The following is a 14,247-nucleotide window of genomic DNA, read 5'->3' as shown; positions in this document are numbered from 1 at the left end:
TGTGTGTTTGTAGGTGTAGGAAATCTTTAAGTGAAAGGCATATATCTAAACAATATTCCAGATGATACCTAGTCTTTTATTTTATCTTATTCATTTTACATGCCAACCACAGTTCCTTCTCCCTCCCCTCCTGCCCCCACTTCCTCCTAACCCACCCCCATACTCCTCATAAAGGGTAAGGCCTCCTATGGGGAGTCAACAAAATCTGACACATTCAGTTGAAGCGTGACCAAGCTCCCCCCATCCCCTGTCAAAGCTGAGCAAAATGTAAAGCACAGGATAACCAGATGACAATCCACAGCTCCAGAGAACCTAGGTAAGAGGGACACATGGCTTGCCTTGGGCAGGGGAAATAGATGAGATCTCATAGGTAAACTGACAGCAGGAGCAGTAAATACATTAGTTTTATCTTACTATATATAATAAATTGACATTTGAATATTCTATAATAATATGAACACAGTGTTTTCCAACTAGCTAGTACAGGGAATCTTAGTAACACGAGGAACAATTTTTGAAAACTTACTTTCTAAGCAGCTCACATAATTATACAAAAGCAAGAAAGAAATTATCTGTCACTTTTCCCTTACAGTTGTATTGAATTGCCAAGAGTATCTAATTAAAGAGAAAAACATGGAAACAACAACATCTCGATACATTATTTATGCAAACATTTGTAGAGCAGAAAATTGTAAATTAACATTATATCAAGTTTTACAAATATTGTCTAACTCCTATTTACAAACCATGATAAGATTCTGTGAGAAAACTTTTAGCACACATAATTAAAGATCAGAAGATTCACTCTGGGGCAATGAAAGTAAAAAATGGAAAGACAAGAGTAAGCTATACTTTGTAATTACATTTCTCCTCATCTTTAGGCTAGAAGTGGAACTTTAGGCAAACACAGTGCAAGTTCTAATCTTGGGTGGTTCAGATGATTTCTGGTGAGACATTAAGTGTTCCTAAGTACTTTGCATCAGCCATGTTTCTCCTTAATGCGAATTTCAGATTAATAAGATTAATTATGTAACACACTTTTTTTTTTAGAAATAGCCTTAAGTTTTCTGCTATGAACTTGTGATTTTCCAGGCTCTTCCCCTTGCATGCTGAGATATCAAGTACCTGCCTCCTAGCCTGTGTGTGGTGCTGGAGATGGAAGCCAGGGTTGGAGGCTATGCAAGTACTCTTCCAAATAATTACATTGGAAACCATTTTTTTTTGTTTTTACATAATGCATTTATTTGGCAGAAGAGATTTTTTTAAAAAGAATATTACATATTTTGATACAGCAGACACCAAAAGACTTGTATTCAGAAAGTTAAACTTGGATACCAGCTATTTGATTTATTTCTGATCCCCAGTTACTTACTGAGTAGAATTTTGCAACATGGGACCCCAAAGGAGTTCGTTTTATAGATTTCTTTTTGTTTTGTTTTCAAAGGCTTTTAGTGTTTTTTTCTTTTTATTGATATTTTAATAATTTTTCTATTCAAAATTTCCACCTCCTCCCCTCCTCCCATTTCCCTACCACTCCCCCACTCACACTCCCTTTTACCCCTCCAGTCCTAAGAGAGTGCAGGATACTCTGCCCTGTGGGAAGTCCAAGGCCCTCCCGCCTCCATGCGCGCCTACGAAGGTGTGCATCCGAACTAGGATCCCAAAAGCCAGACCATGCAGTAGTATCAAATCCCAGTGCCATTATCATTGGCTTCTCAGTCAGCCCCCATTGTCAGCCACATTCAGAAAGTCCGGTTTGATCACATGCTCGTTCAGTCCCAGTTCATCTGGCCTTGGTGAGCTCACATTAGATCAAAGATTTCCTTGCTCATCTCCTCCCTCTTTATGCTCTTCAACTGGACCTTGGGAGCTCAGTTCAGTGCTCCGATGTGGGTCTCTGTCTCTAACTCCATCCATCGCTGGACGAAGGTTCTATGGTGATATTCAAGATATTCATCAGTGTGGCTATAAGAGAAGGCCATTTCAGGCACCCTTTTCCTTTACTGCCCAAGGACCTAGCTGGGACATCCCCTTTGACACCTGGGAACCCCTCTAGAGCCAAGTCTCTTGCCAACCCTAAAATGGCTCCCTTAATTAAGATATCTTCTTCCCTACTCCCATATCTGTCCTTCCTCCATTTCAACTATCCCACTCCCCCAAGCTCTCCACAATCCTCCCTTCTCCCTTCTCTTTTTCCCTAGCCCCTTCCCCCCATCCCACCCCCAAGCCCATGTTCCCAACTTTTGCCCAGTGCTTTTGTCTGCTTCCAATTTCTAGGAGGATCTATATATGTTTTCTTTGGGTTCATCTTATTATTTTGCTTCTCTAGGACCATGAACTATATATTCAATGTCCTTTGTTTATGGGTAGAATCCACTAATGAGTGAGTACATACCATATTCATCATTTTGTAGCTTCTAAATTATAGCAATTTTTTTTGTCTCGGTGTTCATGGAAAGATGGTTTAGGAACTGATTCTTGGAAACAGCTCAGAAATCAGTTTTAAAATTTGTAATCTAAAGAAATAAACATTTTGACAGATAAAATACGTTATTGATAGCAGCTTTTTTTGTGAAATGTTTTATAGCATTCTCATACATATAGGATACATTCTAGTATCTTATAGCCAGGCAATAACAGCATCTTAAACACATTAAACAACTGCACATTCAGACCTAAGCAAACCTTATAAACACAAATGTTGATTTTTGTTGCCTGAAGTAAATGAGAATACATGAAGCAATGAACATTATTCAGATATCTGAGACTTCTTAAGATTCTTTTAAGAGTCTTCTAAAATATTGTTAAATGCATATATTTCTATGTTTTCATCTCATATTTTTAAAGACATCTTACACAACATAGATTTGTTATTGCTCTTCCATTGATGGTTTAGTGAGAAACCCGGTAATCAGGAAAATTCCAGGAATTCACAAAGAGGACCCCAGCTAAGACTCTTAGCAATAGTTGAGAGGGTCCCTGAATTGCCCTTCCCCTGTAATCAGATTGATAACTACCTTAATTGTCATCATAGAACCTTCACTTAGTAACTAATGGAAACAGATTCAGAGATCCATAGCTAAGCATTGGATTGAGCTTCTAGAGTCCAGTTGCAGAAAAGGAGGAGTAATAATAAAAAATAGACTTAAATAGAAATAAAGAAGTGGAGGAAGTCAGGTAGGTGGGGGGGACAGAAGGAATGAAGGAAGGAAGTGAGGGAAGAAGGAAGGAAGTGAGGGAAGAAGGAAGGAAGTGAGGGAAGAAGGAAGGAAGCATGAAACAAAGGAAGGAAAACTAAATATATTGACATTGAAAACAAATAAAATGTTAACATGTTTAAGATATATATATATATAATCATCAAAGAAGACAAACTTCTGGCTTATTATTTATACATTATTAGTTGATACTGCTGTATTCCACATACACATTCCAGAGTGGCCAAATTAACAATGTATGATCACTTAATGATGGTAAGAATATGGCACTTAGCTTAATTTCTAGCCATTTATTCCAGAGAGATAAAAATTTGTGTTTACAGGGAGACTTGCATGTGTTTAATTCTGTTTCCTTTTAAAGGTGTAAACTTGAAGTTCCAAGAATTTTCTTCAGTTGATGAATGGTGAAGCCAGGTAAGCTTGTATCTGTGAATACACAGTTACCCTATCATGAAATGGGAATTAATTTGCTATCGATATATACTAAAGACTAAATCAACCTCCATGAAATTGGTTAGAGTGGATAAAACAAGTTTTGGGAGAGCACATACAGAACAGTTTTAGGTTTCATGAAGCAGTATAACAGAGAATAATTGATTGCCTTGTTAGGAAAGGAACAAGGTTACTTTTAGCTGCTGATAAAAAGCAGGGAAGAACTGTAAGAATCATAAAAATAATTGTTTTTTATAATGGATTGATTACTTCAGTAAGGAAGGCCTGTTAGGAAACTGAGTAGACCAGCACACTTGCAAATACTCATAAACACTAAATGCTTACCAAAAACTATAGGTGGCGATAATAACACCAATTCCCTAGTTTGATATATACATATTGCATTTCTTTTTGGCAAGATATTACAAAAGAAAAAGAATAGGCAAATGGTGGGTGCATAGGCCAGCTCTTTGTATGTGACTTTCTAAAATCCTATGCATTTATATTAATTTCTAATAAAATGTTGTATTAAATACTATAGAATTAATTCTCAAGGTCACTTGAGATAGAGGTCCCCTTCATTTCTTTCTTTTACAACTAATATAACAACGAATTTTTTCAGGGAAACAGAAAAATTAATTGTTCACTTATTCTGAAAAGAAGGACTCAAAAAACCCTTTGGGTAAGGTGCATTCTCCATGGAGGTTCCTGGGTCATGCAGGCCTTATGAATCTCTTTTGGTATCTTATTTTGCATATGATAGTTTCCTCCAAATACATTTTCCCCAGAAGGCAAGGGATGCTCCTGAGACACAGCAAGTAAACTAAGTGTCAAATTGAACGTCTTGCAATGTCGGGAAGAGGAAAGGAAGGTTTGTGCAGGTGACTGACTGGTTGGACTATGGAGGGATTTCTGTAACTGCCTGTAAGTTGTACAAGGAGACGCAGGATTGAAATTTTCACAGATGTTGGGTGGACTTCTTATTCATGCATCTCTTTTGTGAGTCATTTTTGCAGCTGTAAGTATCCCCTCACCCGTACACCTGCAAGTAACCACTGTGGAAAATATCAGTTTGTCAATTTTTTTTGTGCGATCATAACGTTGGATGTAATAGGCTCCCTTGTCTGTGGAGGGAGACATGTGTGTGCATTTTCTCTTCCCTGGAAAAACTTTTACCACATGTTTATCAGCAAGCTTTCTGGTTCCCCGATGATCACATCATTATAATTTTTGCCCACAATATCAACTAAGGATTTATCTTTTTCTTCTTATGTTAGCTAGTCATCCTTATAAACTTATGCTAGAGGGCACAGTCAAAGACCATTCCTTAAGATGGCATAAAGAAGTCTTCTTAAGGAATTTAGGAAGTAGGTTGGAGGGCAGATGTAGAGGAAAGGCACCTTAGGTGCCTTCACTAGATGGTCAGGGGTTGTTCTTTAGCCCTTTGATATCTGCTGTGTTTAAATTCCTACCATTTTCTTAGAGTCAGGACACCTGGGAAGTTTGCCATACAAATTCAGACAGGCTGTTTGGCTCTCATTATAGAAGCCCAGAGCCTAGAAACTACCATAAATGCTGCCAGGAAAAGACTGGCAGATGTTCACCTCTAAGGTTTAGTATTTCCTGAAGGCCAGAGCATCTGGGAAGTCATCACAGACATGTGGAAATATCCCTGGTAGGATGTCTGCTGCTATATATGCAGCTTCAAGAAAATACGGTCTGATTGGGCCTTAGCTCAAACCTAGCAATCTCACTGTAACTCAATCACCTAAAGTGAAAGATTCCATGTAACAGAACATCCACAGGTGAAGGGGTAGGCTAAGGTCCAAGAACTAAAAACCCCGAAGAGACTGTGTCAAGATCCTTTACTTGTAAGTTCTCTATTCCTAGTCCAGTTGTTTTTCCTTGTGTTAAATATTCTACTTTCATAGCAGTTATATTTTTAACTTCTCACCTGTGTTCAGCATATTATTCAGTGTATACCTGTGCTCAGACTAACCACATCTCACCCAAATGAGCCTTTTCTGATTTGATAGATAGTTTAAAACCGACATCATAAAAGAGAAAAACTCCAATATTGTGAAAGAACACATTACAAAATTCACTCCCAAGTATTTCTACAACTCTGCCTGGTATTTTCAAGCCGCATTCTGTTCTCCAAGCTTCTTGTCATAGTTTCACTCCCTGACTGCACGCGAGTGCAATGAGACCTGCGCATATGTTGGTATACGTTCCACTCCAAAAAGAAACATGAACACATAAATGAAACAGTTAAGAAATTGATAGGATGTGTGAGCACACCTTCTCCTGACAAGCTTTAAAACATACATCTCTGGATTGTGGGCCAATTGGGCCTTCACTCTAGGCCCCAAATCAATGTTTATCCTTTTATTATGTAAGAGACGAAAATGACATATACTGTTGTAATCATACAATAATATAGGTTCGAAAACTCAAATTATGCAAGAAGGAAGAACGCTGCTGTATAGAAGCCAACTGCTTTATATCTCAAATTGTCAGTTCAGCATTGAAGCGTTTTGCAGCGACAGAGGCCTAAAACTGAATTTCGTGTAACAGAATGGAAGCAGTCAACAAAAATGAAAAAGGTTTTGATGTTTCTATCTATAATTCCTGTCTCCTTCCTGTCAACTTTGAAGTCATCTCCCAACTCTAATAAAATATTACTTTGTCTCTCAGGCCCCTCCTTCCTTTTTCAAGGGATTCTAAGTAAACTCAGTTTGTGAAAGCCATACACAGTGGAATTTGTATAATTGCCTGGAACAGTATTATTTTAAGAGACTAATAATATGGAATTTAATAAATTGCAGTTTTAGTTTACCACTTTTGGTTCTTATTATTTTGATATTTCCTTTAGTAGCATTTTAATTTCATTATGTTTGTGATATTCCCACTAACTTTGCTGATTGCTTTATCTCCTATGTTAATTACTTTGTTTCTCTTCTAAACTAATTTTCTCCTTCGCTACTCAAGGATACTTTCTCGCTCACAGAGTGGAAGAAAAAAATTAACAACTCTAAAATATGCACTGTAACCTAAAGAAAAGATAATTGAGTTTATTAGAAAATATCTCATGATAATCATTGCATATTTACAAAGCAGTGGGTCCAATAATAAAAATAGAGAATGCATAGCCATTGGCTTCCCTGAGCTTATAATAAAACCAAACACAGAAAATGAGTAAATACTCAGTCATGTTGTGAATTAAAACAAGAGAAGCAAGAAAGTTAAAACAACTGACTATTCAGAAGATTGAGACTCAGGTGTGGGGAACTGGAAAGAAGCGAAGTTATGCTTAGGTGAGATCATTACAAAGGCCCATCAGACAGTCCATAAAATGGGATTCTATGGAATACAAGGGGTAAAGTAAGATCTTCCAACTGTACCATGTTCTCCTTCTGATCCTAATCATTGTTTCCTGAGAAAGTAGCTCTTATTGTTTTGTTTCAGACAGTCTCTCTAGGTAGCCCTGGCAGAACTGCATGTCTCTATGTAGATCAGGCATACTAGAAGAAATCCACGTGCCACTGACTCCCTAGTGCTCTAAATGCTGTTCTGGAATGTTATTTATTACATTATTATACACTAAATAAAATGAAAAAGAACATAGGGATTTAAAAGAGCAAAACTTATGATATGCACAAATATGAGGTGAAAATAATGTCTAAGTCTTTTGTGGGTTTTAATAAACTTTTTACCAAAGGTATAAAGGTAAACAAAATTTAATAGTATTTTCATGAATGTAAATGTTTTGTTATTAGTATAATACTTTCAACTATTAACTAGTTAATTTAGTGTAATTCTACTGAAAATCTTCTTTGGTGCAACTTAAGAATTTTTTTCAGAAAATATAGTTGTATATGATTGTCTAAGAAAAAGGAAGGATTTAAGGCATTGACACAATCTAAGGTGTTTGCAAATAAAATAGTAATTGAGCAATTGTGACTTCTCTGTCTCTCACACAGAATTTTTTCTCCAATTTTCTGAATATTTACTAATTGTATAAATAAGTTTTCTTAAGACCATTTTTCATTCTATGAATATATTCTTTTACTATCATCTTTACTTTTGTAAAAATAACTCCCATACCAAATAAATTAATTGTCTAAATTGTTTTTCTAGTTTTTTCTTGCTGTTCTTCAAGTAATCTAAAATCAAACCAAGCAGCAAGCAGCAATGCTACATTACAGTGCACACATCTCTCTTATTAGCCTGTTAGCTAAAATTTGTCTTTAAATAATAATTATAATTTAGCATTTGCAATGAGAAAGCATGATGCTATGTGATTTTTTTCATATATATCTTCATGCTATGCTTAAAAGGCTGTGCTAATATTCCCGTGCTATAGATCAGAAGACCAGGAATCAAATAGTTTACATGACATTCTATACGATATTAGCTTTAGAAGATGATGGACCCACTTTCCAGGGGCCTAAACAGCAGTAGGGCCAGTATCTGTGCTATAAATAATGACCTATAATTAGTTTTCCCTTTCTCATCTCTAGAAAAAAAAAAACCCTGCCAATCCGATGACATTTCTGGATCTGGAAATTTATGTTTAAAATCCTGAAAGGTAACGAGCTTCACCAATCTGTTTATTCTGGTATCGGTCTGATCATTTAGCATACATTTTGCCGTAATAGAAGTTTATGTCTTCATATACTTAACTGTATTTTGTTCAGACCAATGACAGGAAAACTTTTCATCAATGTGACAAAGTGTTATTAATAATTTCAATGAAGAAAATCTATTTTGCCCAATGATGTCAGAGATTAGTAGCAGGAATCCTCATGCTGGAGAGAAAACAGGTAAAGAGAGGGGCGTAAAAGTAGGTACAACTTTCAAACATGTGCCGCAGTGACCCACCTCCTCCAGGTAGGCATTCCCTCCTAGGCTTCCCTCTCATCTTCTCAGCACCCGAGCAGGCAACATGAGAGCCTGTGGGATTTTTTTTCTTTAGATGATAACAAATGGTGACAATTAAGAAATTTATGACATGTATTGATATTTTGTTCGTGTTTTAACAGATAAAGCATGTCTGAAGATCATTGTACAAGAGCTAATCCACCAGAGGTCAGGGAATAGTGGCACACACCTTTAATACCAGAATTCAGGAGACAGAGGCAGAGGGCTGTTTTTTATTTAGTTCAAGGCCACCCTGGGCTACAGGAAATTAAGTCTGTCTAAAAGAGACAAAGATCCCAGCACTTGAGATGCCTCACTTTTAATCCCAGAAATAGGAAGAGGGAGACAGTAGGGATACAACTGGGCTGAAAAAGGAATATAAGAAGAGAAAAGATAGGAGCACCAAAGCAGTCTGTGGTTTGGTGGAGAGAGTTGAGGAGAGGATAGGCTCTTTGGTCTGAGTATTGGTAGAGGTAAAATGTCTCTCTAGTGGCTGGCAGCACTGCTTTTCTGATCTTCAGCTTTTACCCACTAATATCTGACTCTGGGTTTTATTTATTAAGACAAATTATAGCTCTTGCAACAATAATGCATTTGTATTTTCAAAGATATGAGTATTTGCTGATTTGAGGGCATATTCTGGGAGTAGATTGAATTAAAATTAAGTTGCACATGATAACAAGTATGAGCAAACAAGCCAGAGAAGAAAAACAAAACAAAACAAAGCAGAAGTACATACACAGGCAAGAATGTTAGAAAATGTGATGCCAATAGATGTTAAATAATAGATAGAAATACTACCAAGAATTAAGAAGCATGCAGGTCGTAGTGTGAGGTATGACAGACAGAGACCAGTTGCAGACTTAAATTGCTCTTCTGATGAACAGAAAAATATTAGGGCCTACTTATTAATAATTTATATCTCTTTCAGATAATTAAGAGTATGAAGATACTCTTACGGAATTTCTTAATGGTGTGATAGGAAGAGGGAAAATCTATATTGGAGTGTGTGGAAAAAGATCAAAAGTAGTCAAGATAGTTAAGTCAGAACACTGAACTCTTTTGATGTATCAAAGCTCTGATAGATAATTCAAACAAGAAGCAGTTTGTGAGTAAGGAGTAAGACACCATCCGTTACATAGGTTCTGAAACCACTCAAAATTCAGTCCCTGCACAGGACTGAGAAAGGCAGATACGGAAAGTGGCCAGGCTGCAAAGATGGTTTTCACTTATTATAAATATTTTATTATTATCAGTCCAGTTAAGAAGATTTACCGCAGTTTGAGTGTTCCAGAGATAAGAGGATGTCAGGTTGAAAGTGACATAACTCGTGTGAAAGGGTTTGAATTTTCAGTGCTGCACAAACTGAGCAAGAACTGGTGAAATAAAGCCCTTTAACCTTGTGGAAGACTCACCATGAAAATTTGCCTCCTGGGCCATTATGCTTAGCTTTCTTCCTTGCTCTTACTTTCAGTAATGATTATTTTCATTGTTGTGTAGCTTTATCTGTCAAGCACAAGTACATTCATGTAGAATTCCAAAATAAATAAATACTTTTGATAAAGTTGGAAAATTGATTTAAAGATTATTTAAAAGAAGAAATGCCTCTTCGGGATAAAATAACTTGGGTCTTTTATAATTTTGTAAATGTTCTTTATTTATAAAAGATAAGTGTACCGAACAGACTTTTTTTTCAAAGAAAACATCAAAATAGGCAACACAATTGAGACAATAGTTATACAAAAGTCTGATCTGTTCCAGTTATTATCAGGGAATGTACATCAAGCCCACAATGGGGCATCCATACATACGTGTTAGTATTATTATTATGAAAAATGACAACAAACAAACACAAACGAAAACATACCAAGAAGGAAAATTTATACAAGTTTTCTGTCTCTATGTTGGCACAGCCAGAACTACTCTGTGACTCAGTTCTTCATAGACAGGATGTTCCTCAGGACACGGTTCCAAATACTCAGGACACATAGAAAAACCTGATGGTCACTCAGTGAGTGGATAGACAAAGAAGTTGCAAAATCACATAAGATAGGCAACAGGAAGGATGACGATTGTGACAAGAAAGGAACTTGAGGAGCATCAGGCTGATGGAAATAAACCAGACACAGGGATAAATACCATATGATGTGTGTGACAGCACACATCCCTCCAAGCAGTGTTGAACAAATAGAGACAGAGATTTTAAGTAGAAAAGATAGGAATCACAGGGTAATATAACTAAACTAGTGTATAATTGATATATATTGTACAATAGTTTACAATTTCTTTTATTTCAACAACAAGTGTGCCATAGTTAAAGAATACGTGAAGGATGGAGGCATATATTAATTTACTTCATTGCAGTATCATTTTATTATATGTATTAAGACATTGTACAGAATGAGATAAATGAAGGATCTGAAGAGATGGCTCAGTGGCGAAGCCATTTGCTGCTTGTTTATAAGATCTGGGTCAGAAACAAATACACATATCCAATAGTCCCCTATTGCCTGCTATTCTTGTTTTAGGGGTTCTGAGGTCCTCTTCTGCCTTGGTGATCACCTACATAAATGTGCTACACATTCAAGCAAGCACATATACATACATACATACATACATACATACATATATACATATAAAATACCAAATTAACAAATAAAAATTTTTAAAAGAATAAATGAAAATGGAGAAAATTTTCAAAATAAAACAAATGAAAATTAAAAGAAATAACAGCATACTCCTTGTTCAATTCTTTAATGTCTGTTGGCACTGGACCAAGGACCCTACAGTCGTCTCTGTCAACATTGTTGCTATTTCCTTTTTTTTTTTTTTTTTTTTTTTTGTTTTCACAGATACTGAATTTCTCAGTTGTAATTGGGAAATCCATAATGTCATAGGTCATCTGAATCTTGTAATAGAATGTTCTAAATTATGAAATGTAATGCCAATGGTCAGTTTCCTCTACTGAAATCATCACTCAGCCCATACCTGTGAAACATATTCTTTATGTTTTGATCTTCTTTCCGAACTTGTGCTGCCAAAGGAAGTTATCATGAGACAAAAAGAATGAGTCATGTGGTACTTGAGGGTACAGAATTGTTGAGACTGAGAGACCAGGTCCAGACCCTACCCTGGGTCTCAAAGGTAAAATGCTTCTCAGAAGTGAACGAGGGGTTTACAAGATTTCTTTTTTCTTTTATTATTATTATTTTATAAATAATACCAATCAAACTTTCCACTTCCTCCCCTCCTCTGACTCCCTTCCCCTTCCCCACTAATCCTCCTTTTCTCCCCCTCCAGTCTCAAGAGAGGGCCCTGTGAGAAGTCCAAGGCCCTCCACCCTCCATCCAGGCTTAGGAAGGTATGCATCCAAATAGACTAGGATCCCAAAAAGCCAGTACATGCAGTAGAGACAAATCCCAGTGCCTTTATCATTGGTTTCTCAGTCTGTCTCAATTGTCAGCCACATTCACAGAGTCCAATTGATCCCATGCTCCTTCAGTCCCAGTCCAGCTAGATTTGGTGAGCTCCCATTAGCTCAGGCACACTGTCTCGGTGGGTGGACCAACCCCTTGTGGTCCTGACTTCCTTGCTCATCTTTTCCCTCCTTCTGTTCTTCAATTGGACCTTGGGAGCTCAGATCAGTGCTCCAATATGGGTCTCTGTCTCTATCTCCATCCGAGGCTAAACGAAGTTTCTATGGTGATATTCAAGATAGTCATCAGTCTGACTACGGGACAAGGCCAATTATTACTTCTTCCAATTAATACATAAAATATGTGAACTGAATTAGAACAATAAAACTACACTTATATTTCTGAAATAATTGATATAATTCTATAATTTTGTAAAAGTTCTTTATTTATAAAAGGTAAGTGTACTGAACAGACTCTTTTCAAAGAAAACATCAAAATAGGCAACACATAATTGAGACAATGGTTATGCAAAATCTGATCAGTTCCAGGTATTCTGTTTACACACTGCTCCCATTTAGAACTCACTGACTGTGAACATTATAGGAAAAGATTATTGGAGCATAGGTAGCATTTTAGGTTTCCCATCCCTCAATAAAACTGACTTTTCATACACCAACTTCCATTAATGTCTAGGAGCTCATTTGCTGAGGGTGAGATTTCATTATTCTGTTCCCTGATCATAGTGCTATTTTTACTGGTATGAATCTGTGTAAATCTTATGCATGCAGTCATGGTAGCTCTGAGTCATGTGTATAACAACCAATCGTATCTAGCTCTTTCCTTCTTTACATCTATGAAAGTTAATTCCTTTTCTCTCCCCATCTGTCTGTCAGTCTTGAATGCCATACTAGAAGTGTCTCAGATTGTATTAATTTTTCATAAATAAGTTTTAATTTGCTGTTTTCCTATGCTGTGTATTAGGTTTTCATTGATATATGCTCTTGTGTTTAGAATTTTATTTTGTATGTTTAATGCACTTCCTCTTTCATTCATGGAGGAGGGGTAATCAGTTTTATTTCCACTTTGAGTGGATGGTGACTCACGCAAAGATAGTGGGGTAGATTTCTGAATGTCTATGCGAGCACTCCAGGAGATGATTAACTGATGGATAACTCTATGTCCATTGTCGGAAGTACCATCCTGTGAACTGGTGATCTACCTCAAGTGAAAGGGAAAATAAAAAAGCAGGAAGTTCACTACTCTTTCTCTGCTTCCTGGTCATGGTGGGGAAAGGTCTGCTGTAGAATATTCTGCCTGTCAGGATTTAATGAACATCTGAGACTAAGAACAAGCTAAATCTTTCCTCTTTATGTTGTTTTTTTGCTACCATGATGCTGAAGTGACTATCTGAACACTAGAGTGCTTATACTTTCCCTCATTTACAATCCCTGTGTTCAACTTCATTGATGTTCCTGACCATGGCACCTTTCTTGGTTTGTCTCCATCTACTATGTCAGTGTCTCACTTCAACGACTGCTTTTACAGTTTTATAATATATATTAATTCATTTTTAAATCCTATAACATTGATTAGAATTGCCATTTTTACCTATTTTCTCAATATTTTTCTCTATTATTTTAAACACACTTAAATTCCTTGCCTGAATTACTATCTCATGTATCTTTGATTTTCTAAGAGTTTATATGTTATAATTATATGTTGAATAATATTTCGAATGTTGATGATATATTTTTGCCTCTTAATATAATTTAGAAATTATATAGTGTGTATTTTGCATAGATACTATGACTGTCAAGTAAGCATTCTTCACTCCCAATTTAGGAATGATTGGTAAGCCAGGTTTGTTTTGACAAAGACAACTCTGGGTATAAGTAGGATTGTCATTTGATGGCTTGATTTGTCCTTACATTCAATAAAGTCCTTTCAACATCTTTTTTTTTGAAACCATTAGCTACTGTGAGAACTTTATGATGGAAGGTTCTTCCACTTTCTGTGGATTGACTGCTGAATGTGAGTTCTGAGAAGAGACTAAAGAGACTGCTTGTTCTGGATGTTGTGGATTCTACAGTGAATGACTAATTTAGGCTGCATGGCTTGCCCAATAACCAAGCATAAGCATACCTTGGGTGCCTCTCTGATTTCTCAGGCACTAATTACACTAATTGGCCTGGCATCAGCAACTCAGCTGCTCACCACAAGCCTTTCCTCAGGGTTCTGCTCTAAACAGCTTATCACTT

Source organism: Microtus ochrogaster, chromosome 1 (genome assembly GCF_000317375.1).
Source record: "Microtus ochrogaster isolate Prairie Vole_2 chromosome 1, MicOch1.0, whole genome shotgun sequence".
Classification (NCBI taxonomy): domain Eukaryota; kingdom Metazoa; phylum Chordata; class Mammalia; order Rodentia; family Cricetidae; genus Microtus; species Microtus ochrogaster.
This window is presented reverse-complemented; position numbering follows the sequence as displayed.